The sequence below is a fragment of the Protopterus annectens genome, chromosome 13.part0 (genome assembly GCF_019279795.1).
Source record: "Protopterus annectens isolate FY-2018-M chromosome 13.part0, PAN1.0, whole genome shotgun sequence".
Taxonomy (NCBI): Eukaryota; Metazoa; Chordata; order Ceratodontiformes; family Protopteridae; genus Protopterus; species Protopterus annectens.
In genome coordinates this window covers 1,143,139,313-1,143,163,657 of record NC_056747.1, presented here as the reverse complement: position 1 = coordinate 1,143,163,657, position 24,345 = coordinate 1,143,139,313, and the positions used below count along the sequence as shown (strand labels likewise).

General features: G+C 40.0%; 1 protein-coding gene across 6 annotated transcripts in view; it reads left to right on the top strand.

Annotated features, from left to right (window-relative positions):
* FMNL1 (formin like 1) overlaps positions 1-24,345 on the top strand; it is a 1,099,995-nt gene that overhangs the window by 619,061 nt on the left and 456,589 nt on the right. The gene's annotated exons all lie outside the window — the stretch shown is intronic.

Here is a 24,345-nt window from a genome sequence, read left to right as displayed (position 1 = left end):
TTAGGGACACAAGTGGACAGTGGTCTCACTTTTGATAACCACATTGCCACAATAGTCAGGAAATCCTTCTACGTGGCACACCTCATCACTAAGGGCTTTTCATCCAGAAAAAAGGAGGTCATTGTCCCACTGTACTCATCCCTCATTAGACCCATTATAGAGTATAATGCCCCATTTGGTATGTACCTCACAAGACATCTGCAACAGCCGGAAAGGCCACAGAAATACCTCACAAAAAGAATCACAGGCCTAAAGCAGATGCCATATGCTGACCATCTAAAAAAACTCCAGCTATACTCTGTGGCATATCGTCTACTCAGAGGTGATCTCTGCTTAACATACAAGGCCATGGTTCAGTTAATTTGTATTTTAATATACAACACAGTTTTGTATTCTTATTTTCATTTATTCCAGTTTGTTTTATGTCCATATGCCATTTCAGTTAGTTAACTTGACATTAATAATATGTTAATTCTTAGTTCAGCATATAAGCATTTAACATTTTAAGGCTGATTGATTTCTTTGAATTCAAAGCATTTTGCCTTTAAGATTTTCAATTTAACAATTAACCACACAGCTGTGGATTATTTTTGGGTTTTAAAAGAAGGAGGTTGGACTTTTAATTGTATTCTGAAGAAGTCTGCTTAAGAAGCAGACGAAAAGCACTTCAAGGAATATTTAATAAATCTGTGGTTCTATTTTAGCTTTTCGTTTCAGCCTGGTGTTTCTTGAATGGTCATTGACCTGTCTGTCCAGTGATTTTAACCTTTTTGGATTCTCACAACTGTTCCAGTGGTGTACTTTAATAGTTCCATTATAGAGTATAATGCCCCATTTGGTATGTACCTCACAAGACATCTGCAACAGCCAGAAAGGCCACAGAAATGCCTCACAAAAAGAATCACAGGCCTAAAGCAGATGCCATATGCTGACCATCTAAAAAAACTCCAGCTATACTCTGTGGCATATCGTCTACTCAGAGGTGATCTCTGCTTAACATACAAGGCCATGTCAAACCTTGAGCTGTTGGACATGCTACACTTAAAGAAATCCCAATTCCTCAGAGCCACACGCTCCAGGGATCTAAACCTTATCATCACAATGAACAAAACATGCTGGAGGGATAGGTTCCTGACCCAGAGACTCCCCATACTCTGGAATAGACTGCCCATACATGTCAAGCAGAGCGCCTCATTGGCCCTCTTCAAAAGGAACCTTGATGATTGGATGGGAGATAGGAAATTCACCCCGGGGATCATGTCAGTCGCCCTGCTAGACAGTGGCCCAGAAAAGTAAATATTATGGGAAAAAATTTCCAGGGAATTGTTATGGCTAGGCTTGCATAGGCCTTAGGGCCGATAGCCTAATACCAACCTATGAACCTATGACCCTATAATTTGAAATATGTAATGTTATTTACAAGCACTATATTCACGTTATTTGATTGTTCTGAAAAATGATGAACATATTACTGCATTCCCCCTTTATTGTATTCTTGTAAAGTTAAAAGTCCACATAACTTAGTTCTGAGCTTAAGTGAAAATAATTTACAGCAATAAAGGTGTTATTTTGTTTGCTGTATAACAATAATTCATAGTTGGTCATTCTTTTAGAATAATGACTAGCTTGGACATTATGGCATGGGGAATGGACTAGTCCACTGCATTATAATTATGGTAGCATTTCTTTTTCTTAGGTTTATAACAGACGAGAGAGGTGGCCATAAGTCATACTACATAATTTTTCCCCTCTTCAGTTATGAATTAATCGTTAGAGAAACCACCAGCTTCCTGGTTCAGGCCTTAACTAGTAACTGCAGTATTCAGTCATTTAGTTTCAACCCTGGGAATCAAACTCTTCACAAAGCTGATTATAGTCTAGGCATACAGAGAATAAGCTGTTAATTACTTGATTGTTTCACAAACTGCCAGAAAAGGTAACATTCACAGGAAAAAAAATGTGTGCTTTATTTGATTAGAAGTAATTAAAAGAGTGCAACTTTAGCTGGCAAAAACTGATTGATATGAAACTACCAGCAAAGAAAATAATTATATTTGGACTAGCTAGGTTTTCTGAGTGAAGCAGCAATCTATCCACTGTAGAGTTATTCCTCCTCTTACCTATTCTGTCCCAAGTCTTCTTCTCTATGTTCCATCGGCTCCTCCTGTGGTTTTATACTCTGCTGTTTGTTTTGGCAAGGATTACTAGAAACAAATGTTCTACATATATTCAGATATAGTTCATGCAAGTTTTTGAAAAACAAGATTTGCACAACAATGAAAGAGATATCACTAAACATATATGTGATAAGCTTAAGCACAGCTTGTAATCTTTATTTTAAACAATGTTGCTTTGTTGCGCAGCTGCTTTTATTACTCAAAAGTATGGGATACTTTATTCCTACTGAATATACCACTTGAAAATCTTTCAGAACATCTTAACATGTGTAAAAGGACTAAAGGACACAAAGCTATTTCCAATGTCATAATAAAATCGGAAAGTATAACCAAAGGAAAAATATTACATGTAACTTGTATTTCTGTGATCTTAACACACAATCTGCGGCAACCAGAATCGGGCAAAACACACCCTGGGAATTCATCAGGTTGCATCAGTAAGCTGCCTCACTTTGCCTTCACAGACATACTCAGAGACTTTATGTCAGTAATAAGAAGGCCATGAGGCTGGTTTCAATGCAACACTCTACTAGCCTCAGGCTGGATCCTGGAGCTGCTTTCTTGTACTATGTTGCCTAGAATCATGTTAATTCTTTACATTAAATTCGCTTTATGGTAAGGAAAGAGCGCGATACAACATGCCTACTTATTCTGCTTTTTTAAATAGGTAAACATTCTAACTGTATCTTCGCCTTGCCATTTTCCACTTGCTCCATACCCTTTTCAGTGTCTCTAGGGTTTCCTTTTTCACCACCCATTCAGGTGTTTTGATTTTTTTCCCATGAGTCCACAACCCTATCACGAGAAAGTACTTTTGGAGATACACAGACTAGTGAGGCCTTGCCTGTGCCCAGTCCTTCTTCCTCTCTGTCCTTCATGTTTTATAAACTCAAATGCTATGGAACAACTAGTCACCACTCCCACAAGAGGGGAAAACATACTGGACCTGGTCATCACCAACATGGGGACTCTATGTTCCATACCAGAGGTATACCCCTCATTGGTAAGATCGGACCATAAATTAATCTCACTGGATATCCACATCCCGACCCCACCCTAGCCCAGAAAACCACAGTGAAAAACTTCACAAAAGCGAACTTCACACTTCTCAAAACCGAGGTGGAATCCTTCAAGGCCCCCGGGCCAGTGGAAACTACGGCCCAAACTGCAGAATCCTTTGTAAATGCATTCTATGGACATCTCCAGGAATGCATGGATCATGCTATCCCAAAACAAAACCAAGACCCAATCTTCCAAAGGCAGGCGTCCAGTCTGGTGGACCACAGCCATAAATAAGCTGTACAACAGAAGGAGGAAGCTACTACACGACAGAGCAAAATCCCTAAAAGGGAAGACATCTCTGATCAGTACTAGCAAAAAACTAAGATCCCTCATAAAATCCTCCAAGGCCAGCTTCGAGAGAAAAATTGCACAGGACTCTAAAGAAAATCACAAGGCTTTCTTTAGTTATGTTAGGAACCTGGGTGGCAACTCCCAGATATACTCAGAGTTGATCCAAAATGATAAAAAATACATTGAACCCACAGACATTGCCAACATCCTGGCAGACAGATTCAGTGCAAACCCCCACCCCCACCCCCGAAAGAGCAAATAACTATCCCAGCAAAATGCAGCCTCCCTAACATCTCAGATGCTCAGGTGAAAGCTGCCCTCTCCAAAGCAAAAAACACAGCATCAATGGGACCTGACGGTGTCCCGGGTTGTGTCCTACATGGACTCCAAGAAGAGCTAAACCCTCAACTAAAGCTGCTGTTCAGTCTCAGCTTTACTACAGGATATGTACCCAAAGAATGGCGTACAGTGACAGTGGTCCCACTCCACAAAGGTAGTGCCTCTACAGACCCTGGAAACTATCACCCCATAAGCCTGACTAGCCTGGTCTGCAAAGCTATGGAGAGGATCATCATGGAACTCATAAACAAAGACATTGGGGACCTACAGACACTGGATCCTACCCAATTTGGCTTTGTTAAGGGCAGATCCTGCCTCTTGAACCTGGTCGACTTCTTTGAAACAGTCACCAAGGCCATTGATGAAGGGAAGGTAGTCCAAACAGCCTATCTCGTCCTCGCAAAAGCCTTCGACACAATACCCCACTCGGGCATCATAAATAAGCTCTCCAGCTTAAATATAAATCCCTATGTCATAAGATGGGTTGCAAACTGGCTCAAAGACAGAACCCACATGGTCAGAATTGCTGGAGCATTGTCAGACTCGAAACCAGTTACAAGTGGCGTCCCACAAGGCTCAGCCCTAGGACCTCCCCTGTTCGGTATATATTTTTCTGAGGTACAGGCTAACACAGGAGGACTGTGGCTGACCAAGTTCGCAGATGACTGCAAACTGGGCACCATAATTGACTCTCCAGCTGACACAAGCATCCTCCAAAAGGGTCTCACAGAGACGGATAACTGGTGCCAGAGCCATGGCCTAAATATAAATGCCAAAAAGTGTATAGTCATAGTGGCAAAAACCAAGTGCCCACAAATTACCACATAGGTGGTAATCCATTAAGTACGGAAGAAGTAATTAGGGACCTGGGGACCCAAGTTGATAGTAATCTCTCCTTTGACAACCACATTGCCAAAGTGGTTAGAAAGACCTTCTATATAGCCCACCTTATCATGAAAGGATTCACATCTAGATCAAGAGAGGTCATAGTGCCCCTTTATTCATCCCTCATCAGGCCCATAATAGAATACAATGCCCCATTTGTTATGTACCTTACCCAACACCTGCAGCAACTAGAAAGACCCCAAAAGTACCTCACAAAGAGGATCAAGGGACTCAAACAGATGCCATATGCTGCTCGGTTAAAGAAATTCCAGCTCTACTCAGTAGCATACCGCCTACTTAGAGGTGATCTATGCCTGACGTATAAAGCTATGTCAAACCAGGACTTAATGAGCATGCTCCACCTCAGAAAATCCAAATCCCTTAGAGCTACGCACTCAAGGGACTTGAGCCTCAGCACAGAAATAAATAGGACATGCTGGAGGGACAGATTCATAACCCAGAGGCTCCCTTCGCTCTGGAATAGAATCCCAGTCCATGTTAGGCAGAGTCCCTCACTGACTCTCTTCAAGAGGAATCTTGATGAGTGGATGGGAGATCGTAGGTTTACCCCGGGGATTACTTCTGTGTCACTACTAGACAGAGGCACAGTAAACTAACCCAAAAAAAGGGCACAGTAAACTCAATTCAAAGGGTGGCAACAGCCAAACACACCCTGGCTAGGCTTGTAAATGCCCTAGGGCAGATAGCCTAGTATGAACCGATGAACCTATGAACCTATGTTCAGAATGATCCCAACGCATCTTTTCTAAGAAGAAGGGTTGTCCATCTGTTATTAAAGAAATATTATTAATCCCTCACCTCTGGAATCATACATCAAATTCATGTGATGTTGAAAATGACCGACTTATGTCAAACCCTACATCTGTAGGCAAGGTTACTGAGAAGTGGTTTATGCTCCAAACTTCTACCAGCCCACCTAAATTCATAGAACTCAAAATCCTACTACAGCCCCTGAGAATGAGGTGAACTGACTGTACATAGCTACAACCACATCCTCCACTGAAGAAGTGAAACCCTAATTGTAAGCCTCATGAAGTTTAGTAACTGTTTATTACTAACCTCACTGAAGTGTTAAACAGAACAAAAACAAAAACCTCATGGGTGACCAAGCCAGTATCCCTGCATTACATATAATGAATGCCCAGTGAATTTAGATGCAGCTGGTCAAATAATAAATGAATGGCTGAATAATCTGATCAAGTGGCCAGTTCTCCCATCAAACTATTTGTCCTCAGACTCAGCTAGAACACCAAGTCCAAAGTACAATCAGATTTTATGAGTAGCAGAGCTTATCTCCGTGTAAACCCAAATCCCTTTATTATGCAAAGGAACTCCTGTATAAAAGCAAATGATTGTTCATCACTTCAAATGCTAATGACTCTAGGACTAATCAGTATGGGAAGGTCAATACCAATGAGCCAACAAAGTCAGCAAACTTCTGCAGATGCATTGTCACACAACACAAGGATGATAAACAAGGACGCACCCATAGGTTGCTGCTGTTCCTACAGCAGACTCAAAAGAGTAGATACAACCAATGTTGATCCATTTCAAATCAAAGACTGAACAATAGATAATAGCAGCCCCACTACCAATCTACCTGTTCTTCAGGTGCTGACAAACAGAGAACGTAGGAGGAACCAAGGCCACCAGCATTAGACCAAAATGCTCACCTAGCCATGTCTTGGTTGAAGCCACAGAATCCTGGAATTATTCTACTTTTCAGCCATCTAGTTATATCTTACAACATAAGTCACATCCTTTGTAAAGTTGTTTCTTAAACTTATGCGGACAGCTTATTCCTTTGCTATGCAATCTTGCATACAGATCCTGCCACTAATGTTAATTTCAGCCAAACTCCAGCAGTCGGTCAAGTCCTCTTTCATTGGTACAGTCCATAGCTGTTCATGAATGAGCTGGCTAGGTTCTGTCAATTCTCCCTTAAAAGATAATGCCTCGGCATGCATTAGCCTATTGTTCTGCATGTATCCCACTGGCAGTAACTTGGTTGTATATGTTCTCTTGTGTTCCCTGGATATCATAATGATTCAGTTACACAACATATTTTCTTCCCAGCCACAAGCTGCTTTTCCTCTGCCTTTTGTGGACAGTATTTTGGTAATGTGATCTGGATTTTTGCAGTTTCACTGCTGGTTTCACTTCCCAAGGAACATATACCTGTGCAGTTTTCGACTATCAATTTCATAAGAAGGCAATGGTGCTGTTGATTCCCCTACAGATATACCATTACCCTTCCATAGTACCATTTATACCCCCAGCGGATATTCCTGATATAATGATTTAATAGCTCTGAAACATTTTCTGTAGTCTTGTTATCCAGATTTTCAAGTCAGACATTTAATTCTGATAGTCACTTCCTGTAGAGCTATTCTAACATTATTACATTTTCAAACTCTTTTACAGAATTTTAAGTTCCTGCACCAGCACAAAAAATGTTGCTGCTGAGTTGGCAAACAGTGCAGTGGTTCAGGTTGTATGATACCTGTGTCACAACTCCATGTTCTTGCATTCAACCCTGACTTCTGATCACAGTCTGTGAGCTTGCATGTTCTCCCATGATATGCATGAGCTTTCTGTAGATGCTAAGGCTTCCCCCCAAAAATGTGCTGTTTGATTCGCTACTCTCAGTTTTCCTTGTATATTGAATTTACCATTGACCGTCTGTGACCTGAATTATGACTGAAAAGAGTTTATACCAACCAATTCACTTATATGGTTAATAAAGTAATTGTTCAAATCTGAGTTTGTGAAATTTGGTCTTGTAAGACGTGTTAAATTCGAATCTTTTAACAACACAGCTATCATTTTTTCATAATTGAAAATTATATCAAAAGTAGCAGATGCTAGTCCTAAAACAAATTACTTTAATATTTAAATGTTAATTTCTTCATTTATTAACCAGGTTTGTGAACTAGTGTATCAAAAGGTCTGGGCCTGACCATTTTAGCTACTATCTGAGCTGCAAGTTAAATGGAATGTATATGGACATTCATTTTAGAGTAGCCAATCATCCAGCAGGTTTTGCGAGGTGCTAGGAAGTCAGAGTACCAGAAGGAATGCCATGTAGATATGACTGAGTCGATGTATACCCTATGTAGACAGTGACTGGAGGTTAGGATGACCCACACACTCCTGTTTTGTGTGGCAAAGAGCTTAACCTCCAGTCTATCCATTCAACAGTGTGCATTAATTCAAATGTCTCTGCTTTTATTACCAATTATTTTAACATTTAATTTACAATTTTCTTTAACTCTCTTGTTCTGGGAACCATTTTTTCCCATTTATATTTTCTGAGGCCCTTTTCTACATAGCTCTATAGTTCATTTCTGTTCAGATCATACCTCTAAACATCTTATCCCAAGAAATCTGGACAAAGCCTAACATAATGGGAGTACAAGCACACACAAATAGGGACAGATTTTAAGTGTTGCTCTTATAAACTTAGAAAGTTTCTAGAGTAGCAGGATTTGTGCTAGCATACATTTTCTGAATGTATGATATGATACGAAGTCTGAAACTCAAAGGTATGGCATTATGTAGTGACTTCAATCCTCAGTGATTTTCCAGCAACCCACAAATTTTATGAGGAACAGGTCAAAGATATGAGGCGAAAATCTAGACAATTGAGAGGTTTGGTTCAGATTATCCCTAGATCTACTTGTCCTACCATGCAGCTGGCCAATGACACTGCTGCCTTCCACTCTGTATCTGGACATCACTGTAGCCTCTGATACTTTCATACTAAAGGTCTGCATTATGCTCTTTGCCTTAATGGAACTTTGTGTTTCAGCTTCACCCGCCCACCACCACCACTTATTGCTGCCGGAAGTTTTGGACTATCCCAAGATCCCTGCCACCTATGATTTCTATTCCATCTTATAACTAGTAATCAGCTACTTAGCCTACCATTAACCTAGCAAAAAATAAAACTGGCCAGAAAACATGGAAACCACTGAAATCATACATTTTATTTTTAAATATGGCCTTATTACAATCCAGTCCTAGTACTCTTGGCTGTTGTTATTGTTTACATTCCCAAGAACTCTGAAATTGCAAACCAGCTTCTACTCACAGCTGTCATTCTTACACACAAAGAGCACATTTCAGAATGCCTTTTAGTTTTCTTCATTGCCTTTTGACAAAGGAAAACTTGATTTTTACACCTTGAACCAGGTTATTGTAGTGACCTTTCTTTTGCCGAATGCAGCTCACTGATTTCTGCATCTTCAACATGGATTTTGTTAGAATCCCTCCACACAGCTAATCCAGTCTCATTCAACCCTACAACAATGTACTTATTTTTATTTTCTAAATAGGTAAAACCACTACCAGTGCCAATCTCCAGGGGCAACCCTGGAGCTTGGTCTGTATTACACAATAGGCAACTGGAGACTGAGAGAATCAAACCCAAGACTACAAGGTGAAACTCGTTAGTAGTTCATAGCCTGTATTTGATAAAAATTATACCAAACAACACAGCTGTATCTGCTTAAATATGGAGAGCTGTACTGCACAATAAAAATTTGATTCATACCCATGCATGTGGCTGATTTAGTACTATATCATGTAACTGCATTGTAATATACAAGTTCATTACTGTAAGTATATATCTCTTTTCTATGTGTCTCTTGTGCTCACCTAAAATAATCAATAGACTAGTCTGCCTGACAGGTTAACAAATATAGATAAAAAATAATTAAGTAATTAATTAAAACAGAGCTAAAATGCACTAACAGCTGTCATGCAAGGCTATGAATCGACCACTCAAGTAGTTTAAGCAAATGTGTGGGGACATCCACTCAAGCAGACTCGCACACACACACACACACACACACACACACACACACACACACACACACACACACACACACACACTTTCACACACACACACACACACACACACACACACACACACACACACACACACACACACACACACACACACATGGGCACACACATGAACACATGCACACAGATACACACACACACACATACACATTCACACAATCTCATATGCTCACAGTCATGCATGCAGACACACACACATGCACATACAGTCATACACGTAGACACACAGAGACACAGACACACAGCATATCTCTCAAATGTACAGATTTTCGCAGAATGTTCAGATTTTGGCCTCATATTGTTTGGTCTGTTTTTCATAAAATTATTTAATAGACTTTAAGTGTGTGTATTTCAGTACACTTTTCGTCGGAACATATGTCCGACTTCTTCAGAAGTAAAACAAACATCAAATGACAAACAGGGATACCACCATAAATATGCTAGCTGGTTAATTGAGTGGGTTGGTCCTCCTTCCTTAGTTCACAGGTAGTTGATATAAGAATTAATTGGTTCAGTACTTTCCAACCCCCTCTTCTCATTCATCCTTTAAGTACCTACGTGGAATTACCTAGTAGCTAGTGTTACGCTCAACCACTAGGAATCCACACCACTAGACAACAACAACCAAATTCACCAAAGACAGCAAATTAACAATAGATATTAAAAATACAATTTAAAAATACAATTTAAAAATGACTGTTGTTAAAAAACACATTATAAACACCGTTCCTACACGTAGTTCTTACCCAAGTTAGTATCCTTAAATTATACAAGCCAATTACCTACAGCGTATGGTTACCTTGGAGGTAAAATTGACATTACTTTTATATGTCCCTTCTCAGAGATTGAGGCTCGTAAATCATATGGTGTGCATAAACTACATAAAATTACATGAGAAATACATAGAAAATACATTAAAAAATATACATAAAAAATACTTGAAACATATACAGTAGTTATGTACATAAATAGATAGATGTGAGTCTGTACGGGACTTTTAACCGTTTATATGTGACCATTTAACCCCTTTTAGTCATATAAGTGTATCATGCCGTAGGATACTAACTTGGGTAAGAACTACGTGTAGGCACGGTGTTTATAATGTGTTTTTTAACAACAGTCATTTTTAAATTGTATTTTTAAATTGTATTTTTAATATCTATTGTTAATTTGCTGTCTTTGGTGAATTTGGTTGTTGTTGTCTAGTGGTGTGGATTCCTAGTGGTTGAGCGTAACACTAGCTACTAGGTAATTCCACGGAGGTACTTAAAGGATGAATGAGAAGAGGGGGTTGGAAAGTACTGAACCAATTAATTCTTATAGCAACTACCTGTGAACTAAGGAAGGAGGACCAACCCACTCAATTAACCAGCTAGCATATTTATGGTGGTATCCCTGTTTGTCATTTGATGTTTGTTTTACTTCTGAAGAAGTCGGACATCCGACGAAAAGTGTACTGAAATAAACGCACTTAAAGTCTATTAAATACGTTTTTCAAGTGAAGAGGACTGCCTGCTCCTGGTCTTTTGTGTATTTACTGGTGGAGTCTATCGATATATTTCTTGGTTTGTGTCTACGGGCCATGGAGACGGGAAGTCCGAACTCACAAGGAGACGGATCGCAGGAGAGTGGATGTAATCTTACAGCTCTCATCGAGCTTCTCACCCAGAAGGTCGACCGCTTATCCCAACAAGTTGAGACAGTTGTCGCTGCTCAAGGGAGAGAGTGGAACGTTGAAGTAGGTGAAATGGGTGAAACGTCAGGTGACGTACAGGGGCTGAATAGCTGCAACAACAACAACGCTAACACTAGACCTTCTAACCGTAATGGTGACGACGAAAATTATAACGTTGAAGGTACCACACTGAACCGGCTTCCTAACCGAACAATGGACCCTGGAGTGGCACCAGGGTGCATAGCCAACGCTTCGGAAACTGGACGCCAGGAAGTAAGCAGGCGTACGGCTGTGACTCCCTCTTTGAATGCTTGGGTGCACAGAGAGTTCACCTTTGGAGACTTACGGACTGTGGGCGACACGTCTAACACAAGTGAGGTAAGCCCTGACTTGTCAGTAAAGTTAAACATACTCGATGAAAAACTGTTTAAAGTAAGAAAGCTGCAACTGGAAGTTGCATACTTTAGGGAATGTACCAGACTGAAAGTCGTGCCTAAAGGATTAAGGTATTGGCAGTTTCCTGCAGGCTTGGAAGAGGGGTCTGACTTTTACAACGCACTCATTGTACTTTTTGACAAGCACGGATTCGAATTGATGGGTCTATTGTGTGACCATTACCAGATTTCTATTAATAACTTGTTAGCTGAAATAGAGGAACTGGACAGAAATATTAAAAATGACACTGATTATTTAAGATATAAGTTTGACTATGAGAGATGCTTCATTAGCATCGATGAGCATTTAGTCAAACTTAACGTCACCAAAAAGAAAAAGATTGCCAGAGACGTTAGAGATTATACAAACGGGTTAGCTTACCCTAAACCGGCAACACAAGTTAAAGGTACCCTGTCAACAAGTAGGGGCTCTAACGCGGAGAGACAAGTAGGAACCAACCAAGTGGTTGATCAATATTCTACTAACAGCGTGGGTGACTTACAGGACGACATGGGATATCAAGGGCCTCCTAATGACAATGGTGTTAGAAGGAGTGAGAGGTTGGCAAATCAAAATGAAAGGCGTACCAACAATATTGACAGAGGTAACCACGCTGAGGCTAATGAGAGAGGGCCTCAGCAACAAAATTTTCAAACTGGTGCCTCCAACCAGAGGGCACCGAACAACAGGAGAAAAGGAGCCAGGAGGAAGAGGTGGTAGCACCAGGTGAATTTATCGACCAAAACCTCAAGAACGGTCCAGAATGTAAGATCCTGGCTAATAAGAGTGGTGACTTTAATGTCTTTAACTATACTGACTACCATATTAGTAGTGACATTATAGAACTGCTTTCAAAAGGAAATACCTTTGTTCCTTCCTCCCACTTCGACCTGGCACACACGTTAATTGACCTTAAAATATTTGTTAGAAAAATTAACCTGGCATTACTACTGGGTAACAACCTTAGCCAGAAGTCTGAGCTGTATGTGTCAAGTGTGTACAACCCGCCACTACATCCCACCCTGCAACTATTTGAAAAGGTCACCGAAATGGACTTGAGGAACTTGAACAAACAAACAGCTAGGTTTGCTGGGGGGGGAAAGAATATTTCTAATAGTGAAAAGGAGGACTTTCAGTTTTTAAGAAGGGCTCCCGTGCGTTTAATGAAACCCGATAAGGGTGGGGGTATCACAATAATGACCAACGAGGACTATAACTGTAGAATGAACCTTATACTAAATAGTGAGACTTATACTAGGGTATCCCTAAACGAAATGAATGGGGCATACCAAAGGGTTAAGGGCTTCATTGAAGAGCTCTATGTGGAATCTAGAATAGACAGGGAAACCTACATATACATGCAGCAACAAACACCTAGAACACCGGTGTTGTTCGGCATTCCCAAGATCCACAAGGACATCAATGACCCTCCCATGAGACCATTGGTGGATGGTAGGAAGAGCATCACTTATACTTGTAGTAAAGTTCTTGACAAGATTCTACAGAAGTATGTTAAAAAAGAACTCCAGATAACCAAAGATTCATGGAGTTTTCTGGAATCTATTAACACAGTTAATTTCCATCCTGATTCTTTGTTGGTCACTATTGACGTAAAAGATCTATATTCATCTATCCCCCATGATATAGCAACGGAATGGGTTAGTGAAATGTTGAGAATTTTAAACGCACCAAATGATGAAATCCAACTGGTGGGGGAGTTAATTGACACTATCCTCTCATATAACTTTTTGATGTTCAACAACGACCTTTTCCATCAAAAAATTGGGGTAGCCATGGGATCCCCGAGTGGCGGGAGTATTGCCAACTTAGTCATGGCGTACTGGGAGAGGAAGAATATCTTAACAAAAAGCCATTTTGACGAAACTAGCACTGTACAAGAGGTTTCTTGACGACATTTTTCTGATCTTTAAAGGGACAGAATTAGAGATAAAAGAGTTAATGTCGACCCTTAACGCGTCTACTAGTTTCCTCTCGTTTACATACAAATTTGACAAGAACAGGATAGACTACCTGGATATAGACCTGAGAAAGGACTATACCAATAGGAGATGGTTATCCAAAATATACCGCAAAGAGACCTACTCTAACTCCATGCTGCACTATTCAAGCTGTCACCCTTTGCACCAGAAGAAATCGGTGCTGAAGGGACAGCTTGTTAGAGCAGCACAGATGACTAGTGACGACGACGATTTTATGGAAGAATGTGGTACTCTAACTCAATTCTTCCTAAAACGTGGGTACCCAATTGAGTTTGTCCTTGAAATTGCCGATGAGGTTAAGCGTAAGAGAAGGTCAAAGGAATATGTCCCACTGTTAAATAATGTTAACACAAATGGGGATGGGACAGAGACTCTTAGGGTACTGGTTGATAATAACCAACACTTCTACCATGGTTTTAGTTGCACATTTAACTTGGACTCCCATTTGATCAGAAATATATTCCTAAAAAATTGGGAGTTCTTGTGTAACGACAATGAACTACAAACTATTTTGCCATCAATGCCTAAAATGATATATAGACGAGGAAAAAATCTGAAGGAATTATTGGAAGGTGCGGGTCGAACATACACAACCTACCCAGGGATGTTCAAATGTCAAATGTGCAAATATTGTAAATACATCGATGAAGGACAGAATTTTGTAATAGGAGACCAGAAGTTCCGTACTTACTCTAAATTTAACTGTAACAGCAGACTAGTGGTATACCTAGCTAAGTGCTCGCTTTGTCCAGCATTTTACATCGGGAAGACCGATAGGAGACTTAATGAGAGGATATACGAGCACTTATATAGTATTAGGAACAACAAGATGACCAATGCTTTAGCAAGGCACCATGTTGACAACATTGGCCATGACTTTAAATTTAGAGTAATAGACCAGCAATTTAGGGACACAAGAGGGGGATATGACTCTCTAAAATTAGAAAGGAAGGAACTGCTTTGGCAGTTACGGACCAATGCAAATCAAAAACCTGGTATCAACGAAATGTCTTCTATTGCATGTATCTTAAAACTAAAAAACTTGGAGAGGTGAACTTGTAGGGATAGAATACTATTATTTAGGATATCAATTAAAGTACAAGGTATGTCTTTCAAAAATTAAAAAAGAAGACCTTCATAGGCAAAATATTGCCACTGTTAAGACACATGCATTATTGATGAAGGGGGAGAATTAAATACAAGAACATAAAAGCGAAGGAATCTATTAAGGTTAATTTGGTGATAATGTGAGGCTTAAAGGTATAAAATGCTACGGCATGATACACTTATATGACTAAAAGGGGTTAAATGGTCACATATAAACGGTTAAAAGTCCCGTACAGACTCACATCTATCTATTTATGTACATAACTACTGTATATGTTTCAAGTATTTTTTATGTATATTTTTTTATGTATTTTCTATGTATTTCTCATGTAATTTTATGTAGTTTATGCACACCATATGATTTACGAGCCTCAATCTCTGAGAAGGGACATATAAAAGTAATGTCAATTTTACCTCCAAGGTAACCATATGCTGTAGGTAATTGGCTTGTATAATTTAAGGATACTAACTTGGGTAAGAACTACGTGTAGGCACGGTGTTTATAATGTGTTTTTTAACAACAGTCATTTTTAAATTGTATTTTTAAATTGTATTTTTAATACCTAGTGTTAATTTGCTGTCTTTGGTGAATTTGGTTGTTGTTGTCTAGTGGTGTGGATTCCTAGTGGTTGAGTGTAACACTAGCTACTAGGTAATTCCACGGAGGTACTTAAAGGATGAATGAGAAGAGGGGGTTGGAAAGTACTGAACCAATTAATTCTTATAGCAACTACCTGTGAACTAAGGAAGGAGGACCAACCCACTCAATTAACCAGCTAGCATATTTATGGTGGTATCCCTGTTTGTCATTTGATGTTTGTTTTACTTCTGAAGAAGTCGGACATATGTTCCGACGAAAAGTGTACTGAAATAAACGCACTTAAAGTCTATTAAATACGTTTTTCAAGTGAAGAGGACCGCCTGCTCCTGGTCTTTTGTGTATTTACTGGTGGAGTCTATCGATATATTTCATAAAATTCTGTTTTTTGAGCAAATCAGTGTTAAATCATTAAAGATTGAAGTTAGGAAAGAATGACAAACATTTGAGTTTCTGACTTCATATCCTTCAGATAATTCATGCTTATGCAAAACATTTACTCTATCAACTTTCTAAGTTTGTAAGAGCAATATTTAAAAATTGTGCCTATTTTTGGGCCTTTGTCTCACTTTTATTTATAGCTTTGTCCAGATTTCTTGCTGTAAGGTGTCACACATACACACACACACACACACACACATACACACACACACACACACACACACACACACACACACACACACACACACACACGCACACACACACATGCACACGCACACGCACACACGCACACACACACACACGCACACACACACACGCACACACACACACACACACACACACACACACACACACACTCACTCTCTCTGCACAGAATTACTTACCTGAGCAGCTACACTCTCTTGTGAAGTTTAATCTGTCAGCTGAACTCAACACAGTACCACAGGGTATTAGTACATCTCCCCCATCCCAAAGTAACTCACCTCCTCAAACATCGTACTGTTTAAGTATATAACTGTATAATTTAACACTCAGCAATGACTTAAGGTAAGATTACAGGAAATCTCCTTTTACTCAAATGCTGCTGTCATGGTGCGTGATTTGCAGAAAGGGGGCTCTCAAGAGACAGACGTTTGTCCATTCCTCATCTTTGCAAGTATTTATAGATGCTATCTAGATTGGATTGTATGGGGTGATGGAATCCTTGGGGCAAGCTGTCATACATTCTAACAATATCCCTGCTGTAAGATACGCTGTATTAAGTTATATTATAACTCTGTTCAGCTTCCCCTGTTCATATGGTCCCATATACGAGAATGGCTAAAAGTTGTATATACTTATGGTGCCACATACGAGAATGGCTAATAATTGTATATACATATGGTTCCACATACGATAATGGCTAATAGTGTATATACATATGGTCACATATACAAGAATGGCTAATAGTTGTATATACATATGATCCCATATACAAGAATGTCTAATAGTGGTATATACATATGGTCCCATATACGAGAATGGCTAATAGTTGTATATACATATGGTGCCACATACAAGAATGACTAATAATTGTATATACATATGGTCCCATTTACGAGAATGGCTAATAGTTGTTTATACATATGGTCCCATATAAGAGAATGGCTAATAGTTGTATACATTGACATACTTTCTACACTGCTCTACTGCATCTTGCATAGTATGACTATGTATAACAGGCATCCTATGCAGGAATGCATGCAGAGCTATGCACTGAGGTAGACGTGGGCCTACTTTGTATAGGCCACAAACACACAGACCAACACATTTACATGTAGCATTGAAAATCCTTCCTGCACATTTCCACATCATTACTGAACTAAGGGTTTCAAGAAATGCTGCACCTGTCTGCAATGTGCAGATCTCTGTAAATCTCAACAGATCTTAATTATCTGTGCTAAATTATTTTTGTCAACAGTTCATCTTAGTAAAGTCTCTCTCCATGTCTTCATATGAAACCGGGAAAAGAAACAGAGAATGGTAAACCCCTTTTGAGCCTGGTTTGATTGCATTAGCCTTTTAACATGAGGTTTTGCTATGATCTTAAGGCACGCTCCAACTGTACATTTAAAAAATCATGCCTTCTATGAGGGGTAAAGAAGAGAAAAATAGGATATCACAGCAAGAACCACTAGGTTACTGCTAGCACCTCCTCAACATAGTAATATGAGCGGTATTATATCAGAGAACAGAGCATTTGCGATATCCCTGTTAGAAGGCGAACAGTAACAATCAGCTCAAGCAGAAAAACATAGTTTTAGCGATACATTTAAGTGGAAAGGAAACACTTTTCCTTCAATGAAATGTTAACAGTTAAAAAAGATTTACATACCACTCTGCAATACTTAGAAATATAATGACAGAAAATATAAAATGCAGTATCAAGTCTACCTGGATATGTACTAATACCCCATGGTCCTGTGATGAAGTGTAGCTGATTGATTAAACTACAGAGTGTGTACCTGCTCAGGTTCGTCCTTCAAACCAACATCTGCATTAGCACTTAAAAAAAAATACTCCATCTTTGCAAACCTCAACATTATCACTTTAAAAAAAAAATCAGCCCTAGGCTAAAAACAGCTCCCCACAAACTTTAACATATTAGCCAAAAAGCTCCAGTGACCTCAGCACGGACAGGACATCAGTGCACACACAACAAATGGGAGCTTTGACCTTCCTGAATTTACAGAGCAGATTTGCAGTTGTGGGACTGCCAAAAAAAGTCCCAGAGACCACAGCCCATGCCACATGGGAAATTTTGGAAAGACCCCAGCCATGCCACATGGGAGATTTTGGAAATACAGGACATTAGCACACTGAACAGAGTTTAGCTTTTCCTGAAGCAGTGCATGCACAGTTGTTTTCCTCCTGAAGCAGTGCATGTACAGGACAGTGCAGATTTGCAAGTACAAGACAACCAAAGAAGCCTTAGTGACGTCAGCACATACCAAATGAGAGATTTTGCAGGTAAAGGACATCAGCATATTCATCAGCGTTTATTTTTTCCTGAAGCAGTGCATATACAGGACCGTCAAAGAAGATTACTTAGCAGAGCTGAGTGTTTTTTTTCCTCCTAAAGCAGTGCACATACAGGATATCAGATTTTTTTTGTGGTCCATTACCTTGCCTAGGACCCCATTTGACCTTGATCCGGCATTGGTATCATAGCAATATGGAGAAAAAAGTGAATCCCAGATGACTACAGAATCAGTTTTCCAGTTCCAGTGTACAAGAAAAAACAGGGCAGTATAGAGGTATCAGACTCTTGTCGCATTGCATGAAAGTGCTGGAGAGGGTGACTGATAAACTAATTCGCAGAGCAGCAGAAAGTAAAATGACAGATGAGCAGTTGAGATTCAGATCAGCATGTAGCACAACCAACCTGATGTCTACAGTGAGACAGATAGTTGAGAAGCTACAGATGTGGAAAGAGTCCAACTTGACATTCCTAAACTTGAAGAAAGCAAAAGACAATCTGGCCAATCCTGTGATGATTAAAGGTCACTGAAATATTGGTAGAATTAGTGTGGCCTATGTACAAGGACTCTGTGGTACAAGAATGTACAGTGCTAGGTCTCACAGAGAGGCTCCCGGTAGATGTGGGTGTGCATCAGGTTTCACCACTGAGCCCACTGCAGCTCACACTGGTGATGGACTACATTAGTAAACAGGTTGGTAAGGACAGGTCAACAAAGATGCTGTATGCAGACCCACAGCCAGCTCATCTTGTGCCCAGTGCCATTCACTGACCCAGTGTTCCCCCTCCCCCAGCTCTAACTTGCTAAGCAAAAAAAAAAAGGTCTATACCCCCAATCTGGTGTTCTAAGCCAGTTTTTTTTCCACCTGCATCACTCAGCTCTAAGTTGTTGAACAAAAAAAAGGATCGTTCATCTCCACTTATGTACCTCAGAGATGAATGCAAGCAGCTTGCTGTAACTTATTATCCACTCATTCAGTGAGACACTGAACTGCATTTTTATGCTGGCAGAAATGCTTGTGCAGAAAGAATGCAGCTGCTACACTACCAATTGATCAGCATCTCCTGACGATGCCCAGGATAGCTACCCCTTTGCCCCACTCTAGCTACCCATCGAAATGCATGAAGATGATATGGCATTACAGGCCACCGCTGAACAGGAACTTCAGCAAATGATAAGGGAATGGAATGCAAAAGTGAAGGCACATGGGATGAAACTGAGTATAGATAAGACTGTTGTCATGGCAGCAAATATGAAAAATCAGAAGAAAATGACAACTGAGATAGAGGGGAAAACAATGGAACAAGTTAACAGATTTAAGTACCTGTGGGGGGGGGGGGGGTAACGAAAAAGGAAGTCTGAATGAAAAGGTCAAAGCTAGAATAAAAAGGGCTTCAGCTAACTGGCACAGAGTGTCAGGGGCAGTATGTGACAGAAAAATGCCCAAAAAGCTGGAAAATGAAGTGCAATAAACCTGTATGGGATGGAAACCTGGGCACTGAAGGCTGAGTAGTTGAGGAAGCTAGAGGTAATGGAGATGATATGGGTAGCAGGTAGCACAGTAGCACACTGTGGGACAGGTGAAGAAATGATGATATCAGACCAGAAGCCAAAGTAGCTTCAATTTTAGAGAAGGTCAAAGAGATCAGATTCCAGTGATTTTGGCACATATGCAGGAAAGTAGAAGAAAATTTGCTGAAGAAGATTTTAGTAGAGACAGGAAGAAGGCAAGAGGAGATGAGGACATCTAGCCAAAAGGTGGAGTGGATGAGAGTAGATCTGCAACAATCAGGCATGACTCTGAAGGAGTTAGAATAGTGGCACTGAATCAAGAGAGGTGTTGACAGTTGATACAACACCCTGACCCCATGTGAAAAAAATGGTAAAAGAACTTGATGGTAATGATGATGATGATGATGATTAAGAAAGATAGACACTAAATGTCTGCCAGATGGCTTAGAGCATTAAGGAGCTGTTAACAAGCCCTCTCCTGTAGGCCAGAGGTGCAAGGTTTGTTTCCCTTAGCCTCTATTATCTAACTGTGTGACTCTGAGCAAGGAGGTCTATGCCTGGCATACAGGGCATTGTCAGACCCCACTCTGATGAACCTCCTGCAGATTCACAAAACAAACAGCATCAGAATTATGTTCTAAAGACTACAACCTTGCCTGTGATATAAACAGGGCTTGATCATCAGTGTCACATCAGTGTCACATTTCTACTCATATCTACTTGTCTTAAAACAATTTATACTAAAAAATATAATAAAGCCCAATAATATACGTGTATTTAGACCCCAGTCTAACCAACATCCTTTACATTACTAAACTCTATGCAGTCAAATGAAATCTATCATGACCATGTCAAAACTAAATGATGTGACACTGATGATAAATATTTTATCTTATTATATTATATTTTATTAGGTATTTTATCAAGTATTTTAGTGTTTAGTTTAGATATGAGTAAGAAAGGTCTTATTCAATTAATTTAATGTCAATTAGGCAGCTTATTGAATGATTGATGTAAAAGGCGTTTTTTATGTATATAAGGGAGTGTGATTTTATTTCCTATGTTCTGAAGAAGTCTTTATACATAGATGAAAGCGCTTAACCTACGTTATACATTGTTTAAATAAAGTGTATTGAACTGTGCTTGAATCCTGTTTCCTTGGAATTACTGCTGCAATTGGGTTTGCTGCTTCTGGTTTTAGTTTTCCCAGTTAATGGTGGGGTAGTTGAAATCACCCATTATTAGGGTGTTGGGTTGTACCCAAATATTTTCCAGTGTACCAAGAAAAGAGGAGTGGGAATCCTGGGGCATGGTGGGGGGTCAGTAGCAAGCTACAGTCTGGATTGCGGTCTTGCCCCGAGTTAGTTTAACTTGGATAATCTCAGATGCATTATGCTGAACAACTAGCTTGGAGGTGTGGATATCCTTAATGAATATGGACACGCCTTCACCTTTAGTGTTTCAGTCCGGGTTAGGTGGCCGAAGGGTGTGGTATGAATTATAGCCTGGTAATGCAGGGGTGCTCTCTGGAGCTTTGAACCAGGTCTCTGTCACTGCACAGATGTCGATGTTCTCCAGTTTAAGGAGTGCCTTGAGTGAGTGCATTTTGAGGTTTAGACTTCTAGCATTAAGTAGCATTACCCTCAGATTTTGCTTACTTGTACCTGTTACGGTGGTGAATTTGTCATTTGAACCTTGCCTAAAAAATGCACTATAGGGGTGGCAAGAGCCTTTGCCAGTAGCCAGAATCCCAAGGGTGACAGGTGCAGGCCATCTCTGGCAAAGCATCGTGGTCTGTCAATCATGTCATCCCAGGCAGACAGATACTGGATTCCCTTAGAATGACACCAGAAGCTTAGCCAATTGTTGAAAGTCAGTCATTTTGTCCTTGTACTGCGGTATCTTTCTCGGTGATGGCAGTATGCTACTCAGGGCTAGGGTCATACTTGCCTGGGCTACAAGATCAGAGAGCTCCTCCGTGTCTCATTTCATGTAGTCCAGGGAGGTACATCTCAGGTCATTCACACCAACATGGACAATGATAGAGTCATATTTGTACTTATTGTGGAGTGACCTGAGTGAGTGCGTTATGTGGCAGATCCTGGCACCCAACAGGCAGCTGACAGCAACTTTCTCCTTGTTTAGTCTGGTGAGTGGAACATCAGTGTGCCTGACTATAGAGTCACCTATGACTAGAGTGTTGGGTACATTATGCCTTATGGGCTGTAGTTGAGTGACACACTGAGTATGTGGGTTATGTGTCATTTGGTTTGTGTTGGGGGTTGGAGGTTGCTTGCATTTCTGCTTTGGAGGTCTCGGTTGTTTGGGCAGATTTTTATTGACAGCCTACGCAAATGTAGGTGTGTGTTTTGTGCTTCTGTGTGTGTGTTTTGGTGGTGTAGGTTTTGAGAGACTATGTGATGAGTGTGGTGTGGTGCAAGTGTTTACCTTCTCCTCTTGACTGTCTAGTCCAGTCTTTAGTGAAGAGAGTTTTGCTTCCAGTTTAGCTATATAAGTGCATCGCTCACAGGTCATAGTTTTGGGTGGTAGGAGGAGGGGGTTGTCTGTGTACATGAGGCAATTGCTGCATTGCCCCAAAATACCCAGATTCATCAGGTAGACAGGAGAAAACACCACGAGCTGACCTTTACACATCCCTGGATAGGTGCTCATTTATTAAGTACTAAAAACTGTTTTCCTGTAGACAAGTGAGGAAAGTTTAATGCTGTAGTAATTTGTAGCTTATTTAGTGCTTACAATGAGTTCTGAACAAGTGCTGAGCTCAAAGAAACAGATTTGAGTGCTAAAACTAAAAAGCTGGCTAGTTGCAAGGGAAAATTTGAAGAGCAGACTTTATGGCGCCAGGAATAGTTTAACCCTAGTTAAGCGGGGGGGGGGAGGCAAATCTGTATATGGACTACACTTGTTACAGGAAAGGGGAGAAACAAGCTTAGAATTTTTTTTTCAGTAAAGTGGAAATGGAGAAAGCTGGAAAAAAGTTAATTCAAGGTTAAGAATCTGAGTGGGTTGGCCTTCACAAATGTTCTCTATTAGATTGAATGAACTAATGACATTAGACTGAGAGAAGTGTCACAGATCAAATATACAGTATGGGCGGGCAACTGCAAAGCCACCAAGTATATAAGAACACCACAACACTAGGGAGGGTGGCTGGGAAACTATTACAGCTCCTAGCTGTAGCCACTAAATGAACTATTACAGCTCCTAGCTGTAGCCACTAAACGAAAGTCTTAAACAGATCAAGGGGCAAGCAGACTCTAGAGAATGCTTTTAACTGCAAACAGACTAGACTGGAACACAGAATTCTCAAAAAATCAAAAATGCACAGAAAAGCTCTGATAGAGCACTCACAAACAGAAAATACAACTCTCAGTATGAAAAAGCAGTTTACAGTTAAGTATTTCAGTAAGCATGCAATTAGAGTAATGAAACAGTATCTAGCAATGAAAATACAGTTAAAACAGTACAAAACAGAGCTAGAAGACATTTCATCTCCAAGAGAAGGGCAAACATCTCTTTTTCTGGTATAAACAATTTCTTATGCTCCACAAAGATTCTAAGATTTCTCATTCTTGTAAGTAGGGGCTTTTTTATTTAAAGTTTATAATGATTGCTGCTAGCTGCGTCATGGTTTCCTCTAAAAAGTTCTGCAAATGATAATCTTTTAGGCTACTCTCTTTCCCATAGACACATTTTTATCTACATACAATTCTAGCCATCAGAAAAAAATATCCTAATCATCAAATTTAGTAAGAAAATAGCTTTAGTCTGGAAAAATGGAAAAGTAAGGAGAAAGTAGTCGCCAAAACAGGGCACATATTATTCTTGAAGGTTTGTCTGGAAGTGACCCATGGTCTCAAATGAGACAGGCAACCATTCACTGTTGTAGCAAAAAAGAACTAAACATGGTGTTGGTTACACATCATTTACAGAGAAGTTTCCAGCTTACATCGGAGACAGCTTTTATCCTGGTCTGGAACGTCTAACGACTCCTGACATGGAGACTGCCATCAACTAGTAGCTAAGTCGCATTTCTTGTGAATGCTCTACAATTTTCTAACGGTGAACATCTTTCATATTGGTAGATGCTATTTTTAAGGTGAACTTTGCTCTGCATGGTTAATTATGCTAAGGTGATTCAAATTTATGAGTGCCTGGATGAATAAATACTCAGTTACTTCATGCAGATGAGTTTTCAGAGACTAAGCTATAATATACAGTAAACTCTGTGTTAAACGGAACTCAAGCAACCAGCACTCTCAAGCAACTGGCAAAAAAATCGAAGAAATACAGTACAATTTTCATTTGTTGCACTTTCTGTCCGTCCGTCCCCCCCCCCGCAGAAACATGCTTTACATTTTTAGAGTTTTAGAATTTTAAAAAGGAAAATAGG